We start from the raw sequence: 17,044 nt of genomic DNA on the forward strand, positions 1-17,044 counted from the left end.
GCTCAGACGTCCGACTGTGGCATTTATTTTAAAGCCCTTTCTGCGATGTCGCTCAGACGTCCGACTGTGGCATTTCTTTTAAAGCCCTTTCTGCGATGTCACTCAGACGTCCGACCGTGGCATTTCTTTTGAAGCCCTTTATGTGGTGTTGCTAAGATGCCCGACTGTGGCAGCTTTTCCTCATTTTTATTTGTTCACCTTTCGAGGCGTCGCTTCAGACACCCGATCGGTCCTTATTTATGCTCTGTGGGATTTCAGGCGGATTACCGCCGTTTCCCTTTTTAATTACCCGTTATGCCAATTTTATTTATTGTGCATTAAGGAATTAATCATGTTGCATCCATGCACGCATTTGTTATATCTTACGTCCGAACTGTCTTGCGAGTACTTTCAAAGTACTCACTGGCTTGTTGATTTGGCCAGATGCTGACGAAGGCGATCTCATGGATGAAGAGTTCGATAGCGAGTCCGACACTTAGAGGAGTCCCAGTCAGTCTCGTGCGACCCTGGATTTGGTCACTGTTTTATATCCGCTTCCGCTACCAAATAAATTTATCGAGCCTCACCTCGACGTTCGATGAAATGATATCCTTAGAGTCTTGTATTTCCCTTCCCGCTGTATTTTACCACCACCAGCCTATCCGTGAGTCAGTAGTATGTCTCCACACCACTGTGTCCTGTCCGCCATTATGTATGATTATTGGCGTGCTTGTAATAATTTGGTTGAGCGACCGCAGTTCAACCCAGTAATATATTTTATGCTACTGGCTTATTGTATCAAGAAATTGTCTACCAGTGAGGAGGATTTCTCTCATACTGGACTTAAAAGACTGGTTTATCAATAAATATTTTTATTGGACAAGCTTGGTACCAGAGCCAGGCTGACTGTAGGAAGCCACTAGGTGCGATCGCTAATTAGTTATTAGCATGACAGAGCTATTTTATGTTTTTGCAATTGTAGTCATTTTCTGTCAGTCAGCATAAATTTATGATCTGACCCTGCAGAATTTTGCCGACTTTTGTAGATGGCCGACAACAGCTGCGAGTCTCAGACCTTCGCCAACGTGCCCGATGGGTTTGTCAAGCTTCTTTCTTCTATTGTTCAGGTCGCGATGGGGCCATCCGTGCGCCCAGTCTTCACACTCTACCAGCACCGAGTCAATGACAGTCTGACCATGCACCAGGCCACGGTGCAGTTCAGGGGAGGGCGTGGTGAGTTACGCCGCTTCCGGTTCGTGGGAAGAGCCATGCCTACGGAGAGGCATGCTATGCAGATGGCAGCCCGCGAGGCGATAGCTCGTCTCAGGGATGTCCTTCCCGTGATGAAGACTCATCGTTACCATTATCTTCCGTGCCATGTGCCTTACACCTGTCACTACGCATACTCCTGCCCCAGAGGAGAACGAGACGAGGCTTTTGAGATGCTCATTGAGTATCTCCGGGCCCTGGAGGCAGCCTTCGACAACCTGGTGGACGACTTCGTAGCTACTCGCATGGACTCAGTCCATGGCTGTGCTGCCAACAGGAGGGAGCTCCTACCCATCGCACCGCCACTGACTTTTGTCTCGTCATCAGCATCTTTCACGCCTACTCGTCGCCTGCCTTCTACCGAAGAATTTAACCAAGTCATTGCACCCACTCCAGCGCGAACTACACCAACCTTCGCGCCCACTCCTGTACGTGTTGCTCCGCCCCTGGCAACCGCTCCATCCGCTCTGCGCAACACTACACGTATGGAGCCCATTAGCGAGGAGGAAGTCGAGTCCCCAACCTCGCTACGCCTCGCCCTCGGCAGGGCAAAGGAGGTCATCAACATCTCTCCCTGAGTACACTTAGCTGCCATGTATTGTACCGCTTTGTAAGATATGTGCATAAGTTGTGAGAAGTAGCCTGTTTGCGCATCATGTAGGATCTGGAGAAGTGCACTAGCCTTAATAACATGTCAGGATTATGTGCGCATATCCTGAGTGATGTACTGTATAATTACCGCCCGCGTGTAAGATATGTAATGAGCAGTCCTTCTCCGTGCGCAAGTCGATTTGTTTTTCTTAAGTAAGCTTGGGTATTTAATTATATCTGCCAGCTTTATGCATTTATGGTTTTATTTTTTTGCGACTCTTTCCGCTTTTCTTAAGAGTTTTACAAAAATATTTCTCCCAGAGTGAAAAATGTCTCGTCCTTGGACACGTTCCATGCCAACTCCACCAGAGGAAATTCATGATACTCAACCCAACAATGAGTTCACTCAGGGACAGTCAAGCCAACAAGGCAATGAATCGGCACTTTCACAAATGTGTCGCCTTTATGAACAGAGTCAGCAACAACATCGCGAGATGATGAACCAAGTCATCAACATGGGGAATCATCACGGACAGTATCAGCAACATTCCAAGTTGTCTGAGCTACAAAAGACACGTCCTCAAACATTTTCTCACACCGACAAGCCTCTTGAAACCGAGGACTGGCTTCGAGATATGGAAAGGAAATTAATTATTGCAAAGTGTTCAGACCTCAAGAAAGTACTATATGCTCCACACTATCTCACAGGAGCAGCCGCATCGTGGTGGGAGAATTTTCTGCACATGCATCCCAACGAAAATGACATAACCTGGGATGATTTCAAGGAAGGTTTCCGTGGTGCACATATTCCTAAGAGTATTATGAAAATCAAGAAGAGAGAATTCGATGACCTCAAACAAAGGAACATGATAGTGTCAGATTACAACAGTCAATTTACCCTATTATCCCGCTACGCCAATGAGGAGCGTATGACTGAAATCAAGAAGATGGAGAAATTCCTTGACGGTCTGGCGCCCGCGCTTAAATGCCAACTGGTCGTGCACACTTTTCCTGATTTTAAAACGCTGGTGGACAAGGCCATTACTCTGGAAAATGAGAGACGTAGTCTGGAAGATATCCGCAAGCGAAAAAGGGACCAAACTAATCACACTCGCAATCACCGAAGCAAGATAGATTTTAAAAAGGGTGGGACACCCAAATTCTCATCCAATGTCTCACGCCCAATCAAGAATTTTCATGCAAGGGACAATGAATTCACCTATCGCCCCGGCGTTACTTGTTACGCTTGTGGAGAAGAAGGGCATTATGCCAAACAGTGCCCCAAGCCAAGGAACTCAACCCAAAGCCGAACAACGGCGGCAATAATTCAGCGCCCAAGCGAAACAATTTCAATCCCAACAATAACCACAGGAAGGGTCATCTGAACCACGTAACCAAAGAGGAGGCACAAAATGCTCCGGATATCGTACTCGGTACGTTTCCTGTCAACACAATACCTGCAATGGTTTTGTTTGATTCTGGAGCTTCTCACTCTTTCATCTCGAAAAGTTTTGCTTTGCAAAATAATTTTTTGATGCTTCCTTTGGAGAAATCCATAATAATCAAGTCCCCCGGGATTCAGCAAGTTTCTCAGAATTACTGTCAGAATGTGGTCATTGAGTTTGAAGGATTGGAGTTTTACGCAAATCTTATTGTATTGGAAAATAAAGGACTGGATGTCATCCTAGGGATGGATTGGCTAACCACCAATAAAGGTTTTATCGACTGTTTCAACGGGACCGTGATTCTCACACACCACCAAGGGAAGACAATAAGAGTATCAGCCAAGGAAGGAAAAAGACCCCGGCAACCGAGATTAAATAAGGTGGACGTTTCTGAGCTAAGCAAGGTTCCAGTAGTGTGTGAATTTCCAGATGTATTCCCTGAAGAGCTGCCAGGCATGCCACCAGACCGAGAAATAGAATTCCGCATTGAGCTAGCACCAGGAACCACCCCCATATACAAGAAACCATACAGAATGGCACCATCCGAGTTGATCGAATTGAAGAAGCAAATAAAGGAATTACTGGAAAAAGGATACATTCGAGCCAGCTCCTCACCTTGGGGATCACCAATTTTATTTGCCAAGAAGAAGGATGGAACGCTGAGATTGTGTATCGACTATCGAGCACTTAACATGGTCACAGTCAAAAACAAATACCCGATGCCAAGGATAAACGATTTGTTTGATCAACTTGCTCAGGCCAAGGTATTCTCAAAAATTGACTTAAGGTCAGGATACCATCAATTGAAGGTACGAACGGAAGATATCCCCAAAACAGCCTTCACCTCCAGATATGGACTGTACGAGTTCACAGTGATGCCATTTGGATTAACTAACGCCCCGGCATATTTTGTTCACCTCATGAACAAGGTATTTATGAAGTTTATGGACAAATTCGTCGTAGTATTCATCGATGATATTCTGGTATACTCCAAAACACCAGAAGAGCACGCAGAACATCTCAGGATTGTACTAGGAGAGCTAAGGAAACACCAATTGTATGCCAAGTTCAGCAAGTGCGAATTTTGGCTAAGACCAGTAGGTTTTCTAGGCCACGTGCTGACTCAAGACGGTATAGCAGTGGACCCAGAGAAAGTCAAGGCCGTACTTGACTGGAAGTCACCAGCCAGTGTAACCGACATACGAAGTTTCTTGGGAATGGCAGGATATTACCGCAGATTTATTGAAGGATTTTCCACCATATCCAAGCCTATGACACAGTTACTCAAGAAAGATAAGAAGTTTGAATGGACAGAAGCCTGCGAGAAAAGTTTCCAAGAGCTAAAGCGGAAATTAACAACAGCACCGGTATTAATTGTACCCGATATACACAAGAATTTTGAAGTATTTTGTGACGCATCCAGAAAGGGTCTCGGATGCGTGTTGATGCAAGAAGGCAAGGTTGTCGCCTACGCTTCAAGTCAACTTCGCAAACACGAGGAAAATTATCCCACTCATGATTTAGAAATGGCAGCAGTTATTCATGCACTCAAGGAATGGAGGCATTTCCTACTTGGGAATCGATGTGAGATATATACGGATCACAAAAGCCTCAAATACATTTTTACGCAGCCAGAACTAAATTTACGGCAACGCTGCTGGTTGGAATTGGTAAAGGATTATGATGTTGGTATCCATTACCATCCAGGGAAAGCAAACGTAGTGGCCGATGCCCTGAGTCGGAACCCCAGCCCCGACGGGAACTATCTGCACAGCTTGAGGCCCGAATTCCATCAAGAATTTGTCAAGCTCAACTTGATAATGGTAGCAGAAGGCACCATATCAAACTTGGAAATACAACCACACCTTCTGGAGAAAATTAAAGAGGCTCAGTCCGGTCACCCCAGCATTGAAGGAATTAAAAGGAAGTTGAGTATGGGCAAGGCCTCGGAATTCGTCATAGACAATGAAGGAATATTATGGTACGGAGAAAGGCTATGCGTGCCAAACATAGAAGACCTTAAACAGCAAGTTTTAACTGAAGCACACACCACTCCATATTCGATCCACCCTGGAGGAACCAAAATGTATAAGGATATTCAGGAAAGATTTTGGTGGCACGGTATGAAGAGGGACATAGCCGCCTTCATTGCATGTTGCGACTCATGTCAATGCATAAAAGCTGAGCATCAAAGACCAGCCGGACTACTGCAACCTAACAAAATACCTGAGTGGAAATGGGATGAAATAGGGATGGATTTTATTGTCGGATTACCTCGGTCACGACACGGGAATGATGCCATATGGGTCATCACTGACAGGTTGACCAAAGTGGCACACTTTATTCCAGTGAAGACAACCTACACCACTCAGAGGCTTGCCAGGATTTATCTTTCCCGCATAGTCTGTCTGCACGGTGTCCCGAAGACTATAATTTCCGACAGAGGCACTCAGTTCGTCTCAAGATTTTGGGAGCAATTACAACAGGCTCTGGGAACCCAATTAGCCTTCAGTACCGCATACCATCCACAGACTGATGGACAAACAGAACGCGTAAACCAGGTTTTAGAAGACATGCTGAGAGCATGTGTCCTCACCTATGGAACCACTTGGGAGGACAGCCTGCCATATGCCGAGTTCGCATACAACAACAGTTACCAGGCCAGCCTGCAAATGGCTCCTTTCGAAGCCCTATACGGAAGGAGATGTCGTACCCCGTTAAATTGGTCAGAGACCGGAGACAGCCGCATCTTCGGACCAGATATGCTCAGAGAAGCCGAGAAAAAAGTCAAGCTAATTAGGGACCGACTTAAGACTGCTCAAAGTCGACAGAAAAGTTATTATGATCAGAAACATCGTAGGGTCAGCTTCGAACCCGGTGAATTCGTATACTTGAGAGTATCCCCGATAAGAGGATTGCAACGGTTTAAGATTAAAGGAAAATTAGCACCAAGATTCATTGGACCATTTTGCATAGTGGCACGAAGAGGCACTGTGGCCTACCAACTAGACTTACCCGAAGACTTGTCCGACATTCACGACGTGTTCCACGTCTCTCAATTAAGGAAGTGCGTAAGCAACCCAGAGAAACAAGTATCCCATGAGAACATTGACGTACAGCCAGACCTCACTTATCGAGAACGTCCCATAAGAATATTAGAGGAGTCTGAAAGGAGGACCCGACAGAAAACCATCAAGTTTTTCAAAGTCCAGTGGAGCAATCACACCGACAGTGAAGCAACTTGGGAAAGCGAGGATTTTCTTCGGACAGAGCATCCACACTTATTTAAGGATCAGCTGAAATCTCGGGGACGAGATTTTTCCTAAGGGGGTAGGTGTTGTGACACTCCAAAAATTTTATTTGGTTTTTATCAAAAACTTTGTGGTTTTGAGGAGAGACCTTTTTAAAAAAAAAATTCTTTTTCAGAAAAACCTTCCTCTTAAAAACCTCCTTTTGCCTTGGCAGGGATTTTATTTCTTTCAAACTTTGGTGGTTGATCTTTTGCAAACTTCTTCTCTGTTAGTTCCCTCTAAATTTTTTTTCTTTTTTGGGAGTTTTAATTTGTTTTATTTTTAAGTGAAGCTCTATGAAAATTTGGGATTTTCTTATCTTTAAAGCCACCCTTGGCTTTGTATTTTTGCCCATGAGATAAAACCCCTCCAAAACCTCCCCTCCCCCTGCGATCAACGTAAATTCTCTGTCCCAACTAATCCAAACTGGTTTTGGATTTTATTGTAATTATTTTTCCCCCTCAATTCAATTCTGAATATTATTTGGAGCCTGAGGGATTTTCAAAGCAAGTACACTTTTTCATTTGAGTTTTGACCTCAAACCAATTCTCCTGGATTGTCCTTTGAACCCACAACCCAGAACCATCTTGATCCACTCCTCCTCTTTTCATATTTTTCAAAATACAGTCTCTGCAAGTTTGGACCAGATTTGCCAAATTTGGTGAAATTCATATCCATACTGCTCCAAAAATTCCACCAAAAATCATGCAGCCTACTTGAGCAAGGAGAAGCCACTCCACCAAAAATCAGCTCAAGGAAAAATCACCAGAGGCCAAATTCATTCGGTCGAACACCTTGTGGGCACTGTTACTGTTCAAAGTTCAGAAATTCAGTTTCAGTGTCATCTTCCGTCCGTCAGTTTCAGTCACGCGGCCACAGTGCCCTTGGCACGTTCCTCGCCACCTCTTCCTCTTGTCCGAAGCTGCACACGCGTGCGTGGAGCCTTCCTGGCGTCGGTAGCACGCTGGCTCGCCCTCGCCGGCGTCTTCTGCAGCGTCGGGACCTCCCGTGGCGGCCGACAGGAGGCACACCATGGCAGAACGCCGTTCCGCGCCGCCCATCGCTCCCTGGCTCTCCGCGTGGCCTCATGCACGCCAGCGCACGCCCGTAGCATAGCCACCATGGCCGGCAAGCACGGAACGCGCTCTCCGCCGCCGACGGGCCCGCGCCATCCCCGTTCCATCGAGCTCGCCCTTAACACCCAAACCCCGGCCAGTTTAACACCAGAACAGACCCATTGAACCTCCGTGATGACGCTCGACCCCCTAACCACCCCGACCGAGCACTGCGCCACCGTAATCGCTCGCCGGTGATCCTCGTTCACGGCAACCGCCTCGGACCGCCTATATAAAGGGGTCCCGAGCTCACTCTCGTGCATGCAGCACCTCCACTACTCACCAACACCCCGCCAGGCCACTAGGGGGACCTCGAGGAGGTCTTCTCCCCCAGCTCCGGCCGCCTCGCCCCACCTCGGCCTCCAGCCCGATTCGTTCTGGTGAGGCCATCTCCGGCGCTCAAACCCCGTTCATTACCCTCTCTAGCTGCCAGGAGCATAACCCCCTCTTCAATTTAACCTTTGCAGCCCTCTCCGACGAGCCCCTCGACCACCCGAGCCGCCATCCGCCGGAGCAAAGCTCGCCGTCGACGTGGTGCTCGCCGACCGACTCCACCACCATCAACTGACGCGGAAGGGTGCCCTGAGCACGGAGGTACTCTCCGATCTCTCTGCCTCGCCGTGGATCGCCGTCGGCGACCATCGCGGCTCTCGGGCGCCGGCGAACTCTGCCGCCCCGTTTGAACATTTGAACCTAACGGGTGGACCCCACCGTCAGCCTCTCTGCTTAACCTTTCGAATCGTTTTCTGGAAGCGCCTTCGGGCAGAATGCGTTTTCTCTTCGGGCTGGCGTAGTCGCTACCGAAGCGTTTTCTGTTTTTATAAACTAGCCCCTGGAAATCTTCTGTTTCATTACAGATAAGTCCCTGGACAAAAACCCTTATAACTTTTAATCAGAAAAGTATTTTTAATTGATTCTTTTTCTGTTCTCTTTAAAAATTTGTCTAGTTTTTTATTAGATTTATTTGAAAAATATTTGGTTTACCTTCTGTGCACTCCTTGGTATTTACGTTAGCGCATATATTTTTTTAAACCGTAGATACCGAAGGAGGTGACGGAGCCGCGAACTTCACCGAGCTAGGCTCCGACTACTCTGAACCAGGCAAGCATGTTTGAACTTTTGATATGATGAGTGTCTTGGCATGTTTTGCATTTAGTTAGTTTCATGGCATGTTGGTGAGCATACCGATGAACGTTATTTATGTGATAATAAGGTGAGTGAGTTCGATGATCCATACGTGGATGAATGTGAATATGAATGGCCATGTGTTGGCATGAGGATGGGTACGATGGCAGTGTTGTAGCATGCCAGTCTTACGCCAGACTATGTGACTTCAGTGTCAAACCATATCGGTCCAGTACCTATCATTTCCTTCCTTGTACTACCACATGTTTTCCGCAAGGAATTTGGTTTAGTAAGTTGCAAACCGCTTCCATGGTACACACCAAAGAGGAGAGGCCGTGATGATGGTTCCATGGCCCTGGATTAAAGCCAGTCATCCGGTCAGGGGGCATGGGTGTTTCCGGTTGGGACCGAGAGGGGGGCACCCCTTAGAGCGCGCGTATATAAATTTGATCCCATGCTATTCGAGATTGTGATCTCCCCGTCTCAAAAGTTTTTCTTGGACGATGACTAGGGTGATTCCTAGCATCGAGAGGTAGGATGGGTGTGTACCGGTTAGCTGTGTTTTCTTCCGAAATACCGTAAACGGAACTAGTCCTTCGTGACTACGGAAATCCGTTGGCTGTGGGAAAAATTTTGTACAAACTCTGCAGAGTCATATATTCCTCCAAATCATCTATTCCATGTCAAGTTTCGTTCCATCTTATCCTAATCAATTGTCAGCTTTGATGACAGAGACTCCGGTGAATCGCATGAGTGCTAAGTCCGGTTGAATGATTATCCCTGTGGATGGACTAACCCGTTTATTCTCATGGATTGAATGTTTATTATGAGTATTATTTACTGATGAATTTAAAGCCCTTTCTGCGATGTCGCTCAGACGTCCGACTGTGGCATTTCTTTTAAAGCCCTTTCTGCGATGTCGCTCAGACGTCCGACTGTGGCATTTCTTTTAAAGCCCTTCTGCGATGTCGCTCAGACGTCCGACTGTGGCATTTCTTTTAAAGCCCTTTCTGCGATGTCGCTCAGACGTCCGACTGTGGCATTTCTTTTAAAGCCCTTTCTGCGATGTCGCTCAGACGTCCGACTGTGGCATTTCTTTTAAAGCCCTTTCTGCGATGTCGCTCAGACGTCCGACCGTGGCATTTCTTTTGAAGCCCTTTATGTGGTGTCGCTAAGATGCCCGACTGTGGCAGCTTTTCCTCATTTTTATTTGTTCACCTTTCGAGGCGTCGCTTCAGACACCCGATCGGTCCTTATTTATGCTCTGTGGGATTTCAGGCGGATTACCGCCGTTTCCCTTTTTAATTACCCGTTATGCCAATTTTATTTATTGTGCATTAAGGAATTAATCATGTTGCATCCATGCATGCATTTGTTATATCTTACGTCCGAACTGTCTTGCGAGTACTTTCAAAGTACTCACTGGCTTGTTGATTTGGCCAGATGCTGACGAAGGCGATCTCATGGATGAAGAGTTCGATAGCGAGTCCGACACTTAGAGGAGTCCCAGTCAGTCTCGTGCGACCCTGGATTTGGTCACTGTTTTATATCCGCTTCCGCTACCAAATAAATTTATCGAGCCTCACCTCGACGTTCGATGAAATGATATCCTTAGAGTCTTGTATTTCCCTTCCCGCTGTATTTTACCACCACCAGCCTATCCGTGAGTCAGTAGTATGTCTCCACACCACTGTGTCCTGTCCGCCATTATGTATGATTATTGGCGTGCTTGTAATAATTTGGTTGAGCGACCGTAGTTCAACCCAGTAATATATTTTATGCTACTGGCTTATTGTATCAAGAAATTGTCTACCAGTGAGGAGGATTTCTCTCATACTGGACTTAAAAGACTGGTTTATCAATAAATATTTTTATTGGAAAACCGGTCGTGATACACTCTCTCTCTCTCTCGCTCGCTCTCTCTCTGTGTGTGTGTGGGGGGGGGTCTTTCTAGTTCGCATGCATATATACACCATCTATAGGTCTCTCTCGCACACTATGTATGATACTCTAGCTAGTCCAAGCTAGATATCTTGGGTGCACTCATCGTACGGACACAAATTCCTTGGCTCTTTGCTCGTAACTCTCTCACGCACCACTATGTCATCTCGGAGCTCTTCCCCCTCTCTCAAACTCTCCATCCACCTGGGTCACACATACACATGCATATCTCACTCGCACTCGATCCCATCCAAAACTCTATCTCTCCCTCATTCTCTCTCCATCTCACACACGCACACACACAATCTCATGCCCAGCTAGCCAAGTATGATGGTCTCTCACTGAATTGTAGGCACATGCAGTCCCCCCTATATGTATATGACTAGCTAATCTTAGTCTCCATCACAAACATGTGCATGGTCTATCTCGATTTCTCTCGGCGCATCTTTCTATCACGCACGCACTCCCTCGATCTCCCACCCATATAGTCCCCTCACGATCTCGACGGGATCTCTCCATCACAAACACACCCTCTCTCCCTCCCCATGCGTCCATGCCATCCATGTGTCCCTCTCAACCTTTGTTCCTTGTTGGCCAGACCTCTATTGGACATGTGCTACAGGGGTGTCTCTCTCCGTTGCAAACAACCACACACTAGCTATCTTCGTGTATCTCCTCGCCTCGCTTTTCCATCTCGGAGATGCATGTGTGATATGTTCGCATAAGAAACGAAAAAACACACACTCTCTCTCTAATTTATCGTTTGTTGTCACTTTCTCTTTCACACACATACTCTTTTTGCACACTTACTCATTCTCCTTCACACGCACTTGATCTGTCTCGACTGAGGCACTCTCCTCGGTCCATAGCATATAGATTTATTAAAAAGTCAAACATCACAAAGTTTGACCATGTACATGGAGAAAAAGAATAACATCTAGTACGGCAAACATATACCATTAGATTCACCATGAAATGTAGTTTTGTATGGTGTATCTTTGGTACTGTAGATATAAATAACATTTGCGTAAACCTAATCAAAGTTTCCAAAGTTTGACTTCTAAAAAATTTACATGCACTACATTATCGAGCGGATGGAATATCTCTTTCCCCCTCTCAGCTATCTGACGCACCACTCAGCCTTATCGGGGCTCCTCAATCTCTCTCAAACTTTATTGGTCAGTTTGGTTCGTGACCTGACCCTCATGCCTTGATGGCCGGTACTACCTGGTGTGGACGTGAGATGTAAAATATTTCTGCCTGGCCAGGCTTGTGTGGTGCTGAAGCATTTGGTTCATGCATGGGCTAGGCAAAGCATCAACGTCCCATCAATCAATCCATGCATCAATTATTTACTGCTAATATCCATCCACGTTGCTATTAGCCTCATGGCCACACGACCAGGCATTGCCAGGCGTTTGAAATCGGTCGCCTGGGCCAGGCTACTTGGAGTGTTTGGAGTTCAGCCAGGCTAATTAAAGTGCAAGGGAACCCAGGCCAGGCGGGCTTTCTTTTTCACAGGGTAGCAACCAAACAAGTGTGCATGAAATCCAGCCACAACCCCAGGCCAGGCAAAAGTTGCTCAGGACGCAAGACAAATAGGCCTTATATCTCCCTGGTTCACACATACACATGTCTCGCTCACGCTATACATATAGACCCATCCAACACTCTCCACCCTTGTTCTCTCTCCATGTGACACGCACCCCCTAAGTACCATAATCCCTCACTCCATCATAGGCGCAAGCACTCCCCCCCTCCTAAGTATGATTATCTCTTACTAGCCATCAGGAACACACGTATTGTCTCCTTCCATCCATACGTCTATCTCGATATCTCTCGGGGCATCTTCTATCACGCACACACCTTGTCACTCGATCTCCCACCCATGTAGTCCCATCACGATCTCCAGGGGATCTCTCTATGACAAACATGCACTCTCTCCTCCCCATGTCTGCATTTTCTCTGTACGTCTCTCTCGACTTCTATCCCTTGTTTGTCAGACCCCTCTTGGCCACGTGCTAGGGGTCTTGCTCTCTCGGTTCCAAACAACCACACACTATCTCCTCACCTTGCCTCCGTTGTCGAAGATGCATGTGTGATATGTTTGCATAAGACACACATGCTTTTTCTCTACTTTTATCGTGTGTTGTCCATGTCTCTTTCACACACGCACACACACTTTTTTCACTCTCTCTCTAGTTAGGGACTCTGACACGTCCATAAGCATATGGATGTTTTGAAAAGTCAAACCTCAGAAAAGTTTGACCAGGTATATGTGGAGAAAAACATTTACATCTGGAACGATCATTAGATTCATCACAATATGTACTTACTTCATACTATCATTTATCTTTGGTATTGACATTATCGAACGGAGGGAGGAGCTCTTTCTCTCTCTGCTATCTCTCACGGGCCTCCCCTCTCACTCGAACTCTCTATACCAACGGATTATACGCTCACTGTGTCAGCGTATGGCTCCGTATATTGTTTAGTTGACCGGTCAACCAATCCACATGCTGCCTTGTCAGCTCGTGTTCTGTATGTTCGTGTGCTGGCCCATGTGGCAGTGGGTGAAAATAAGTAAACTAGAGGCCCATCTAACACGGGTGAAGTAAACAAAGTTGAAACCACTCGGGGTAGCACCCCGCATGCTAGTAAATTGAGGGCGCATTGAGGACAAACTTCTTGCGCGTGAAGGACGCACTCATGCACAATTCACCATTGCACGGCGGCATGCATAGAAGGACGCACTTGCGCACACCCAGCACACAACCCACACCAGCACATGTGTACACCAGCGTCGCCGCCGGTTGAGATGGACGGCGAGGCAGCCAACAAGCGGAGGCGGCTTGAGCCAAAACCGCATCCGACGAGCCTGGACTTCATCAGCAGCCTCCCCGATGACATGCTGCTCGTCATCATAGGCCTCCTCCCCACAAAATTTGCCGTGCGGACCGCCCTGCTCTCCCGGCAGTGGCGCCCCCCTGGCGCTGCGTCTCCTCAACCTCACCGTCGACAGCTGCCTCTACGACGGGGATTGCAAACGCATGGCCGCAATCTCCAAGATCCTTTCATCGCACCCTGGGCCAGCCAGACACCTTGACATCCGCATGTTCAGTACCAACTGCAAGGTCCAACCCAAGTTCGACGAGTGGTTCTTATCCCCCGCCCTAGATCAGCTCGAGGAGCTCAGCTTTGAAGATGGACGATGTCGCTCTCTGCCGCTGTCCGTGCTCCGCCTCACGCCAACGCTACGCCGCGCGAGCTTCAGCTCCTGCTATCTTCCCTAGATTAATGTCGCGCCCACCCTTCTTCTCCCTCAACTCAAGCAGCTCGACCTCTTCGACATTGTCATCTTGAAGAAGGCTATGGAGCACCTGCTCTGCAGCTGTACTGCGCTCGAGTACCTTCATCTTGAGCAGATCCACGGGTTCATTAGCCTCCACATCGCCTCGACGAATCTCCGATGGATTTATGTGTCTTGCTGGCCCCGCAACAAGACATCAATTGGGAAGAGATCACTCCAGCTGTTCCACGTTATGGTCATTGAGAATGCGCCTTTCCTTGAGAGATTGCTTGTATCAGATCTAGAAGGTCCAACAAAAATCAGGGTCATTGACGCGCCGAAATTGACATCATTGGTGTACTCGTCTGCCAAATTCTTCGAACTCTTTATTGGATCCGCAATCGTTCAGGTACAGCACTCATCTTCTTCTCCGTCTTCTTGAAATTCACATTTTTTAATTTCTTCTTGATGTATTTACGACCATCTTCCATAAAATGATTCCCACAAGCTTGACCCAGTCCATGCGCAAAGTGAAGATCTTAGCACTAAAATCTATCTGCCCTAATCTGGATCAAGTTGTTGGATTCCTTACATGCTTTCTATGCACGGAGAAGCTACTCATCGAGGTGAAACTTCTTTCCTATAAGTAAACGGTAATCACAATGTAGCTCAATTTTTTTGTAATTTCCCCAAATTATGATGACAACTATAGTGTTCAAAACTGCATCTACGCACTACACCGAAAGAAATGTTTTTAGTATTTTTTTCTCACATGATCACCTGCATCGTTTTTATGCTGTACTACTATAGTAGCATAGGCTAATCATAGTGGAAAGTAACTTAGACTACTCCAGTAACTCTATGGTTACCCTAAGAGCAAGTACTACACCCTCCGTTCCAAATTACTTGTCACATGTATGGATGTATCTAGATGTATTTTAGTTCTAGATACATCCATTTCTATGACGAGTAATTTGGAACGGAGGGAGTACCTCCGTCCTGGTTTACTCTTCCAATTTTGGAGTATCAAAATTTGACCATATATTTAACTGACAAAATGTTAATGCATGTCACTAAGAACTATATCATTGGATTCGTATTTGAACATAATTTCAAATGGTGTAATTTTTAGTGACATGCATTGGCATTTTCTTAGGTAAATCTATGGTCAAAATTTTATACTAAATACGAGGTAGTATTCCCTCCATCCCAAAATCCGTGTCTTACATTTGTTTAGATGCAGATGTATCTAACACTAAAATGTAACTAGATACATCCGTATTTAGACAAATTTAAGACAAGAATTTTGGGACGGAGGGAGTACAAAAGTGGGCTATGTGGGCCAAAACATGTGCCAAATTCACTTGTGATGCATTTAGCATCGATACCCCTCCATTGCTCACCTGGTGCCCCAATCTGGATCACCTACTTTGCTCTGGTGCCAAATTAACTCACGCAATGAAAAAACACTGCGTGGGAGAGAGAGAGGACTGAGTCAATAAAAACACTTGTTTGGGAGAGTGAGAGGCTGGTGTAGTTGGTTTGATTGATTTGTTTATACATGTGGGTCTGTGTGCACAGCGGTGCCAACTCTCTCACATCGCGAGAGCGTGCCAAAATCTTTTGATTTGACATCGATGCGTATTATGTGGCATACTTTTGTGAAATATGGCATCGGCCACATAGTGGAAGGCAACAAATGCCCAAGCTCTTCACGTGCTCCTAGTTAAATGAGAGGAAACAGAAAGATAGAGAGAGAGAGAGAGTGAAAAAATATCACTAGCCAGCACTATCGTATGAGTGAATGATATTGGTACCTCTTGATGACACGGCAATCTTATGCAGCCAGCTACTCTAATATGTTCTCTTCTTTTGTAGATAAAAAAGACCCGAAAGTGAAAAATTTGCTGCACTATAACAATCTCATTGAATGCCTTGATCTCCATCTTACAGAAAATGATTTGATCGACTACCGAGGCAACACATTTGAGATTAAATTGGCCATGTTCTTTGTTCTGGAGGCAAGTGTGCTCAAGGTAATGAGGTTTGGCATTCTCTGGCGCAACAATGAATGGCATGCTAATCACCGCAAGCGTCTAAGCCTAAATGACAAAGTCTCCGCAGAAGCTGAATTTGTTTTTGAAACATCAAGTGGCCAGAGACTCAAAAACTTATTTGCCCATTAGTGACTTGTCAGGGTGGTGGATTTTAGTTTGTACGATAATGCTGCATCCACCTAAAGTAACGAAAGTTCTTACATAAACTTCCTAGTAATTCCCTCTTCATAGGTGCAGCATTACTCCTAACATTTGTAATATCAGTTCGAAACTTGTAATATTGTCGTGTCCTATTCCTGTGTTTTCTAAATCCTGTGAATCAAACAGGTCCTGAGTTGGTGATGATGTTGTGCCTCCCATCTTTCACCAATAGCCGTCGGATCTAGATCTGACGCATACAAACCAAGCTTCTCCATTTTTGCAAAAAGATGCCCGCACTTGTTCCCTATTTACAAACAACTCCTTGTCTCACAATCAGCCTTATCTCCTCCCCACCACATCTAGAAGGCCGTGGAAAAATCTGGCGCGATGGCCGCTGCCGGAGCCATCCACACCCAATCTTGGTGTTCCGTGCAATGCACGGGCATCTACGCACGGGAAATTATGTCGAACAGGGCTAGTTGTAAGTAGGCTAGCTCTACAGCCATGATGATAGTGACTGTAGACGATGAGGCTGACTATGGTATGCCGAACACGGCGCCTATACTTAGGTGTCATCTCCAGCGCAGCGTCTTGTCACTTCACTGTGAGGAGCAGCACGTAATAATTTGACCAACGGGTAGTACAGTGCTAGTACTCCTACTACTACATTGGTAGTACTACTACTAGTACTAGTAGCACCACCGTCTGGATTTAGGAGTACTACCACGTCCATCTAGATTTTAGTATTTGACTAGCAATATCTAGTAATGCTGTCACAAAAAATGTACTACTCCCTCTGTAA

This window comes from Triticum aestivum, chromosome 4A (assembly GCF_018294505.1).
Source record: "Triticum aestivum cultivar Chinese Spring chromosome 4A, IWGSC CS RefSeq v2.1, whole genome shotgun sequence".
Classification (NCBI taxonomy): domain Eukaryota; kingdom Viridiplantae; phylum Streptophyta; class Magnoliopsida; order Poales; family Poaceae; genus Triticum; species Triticum aestivum.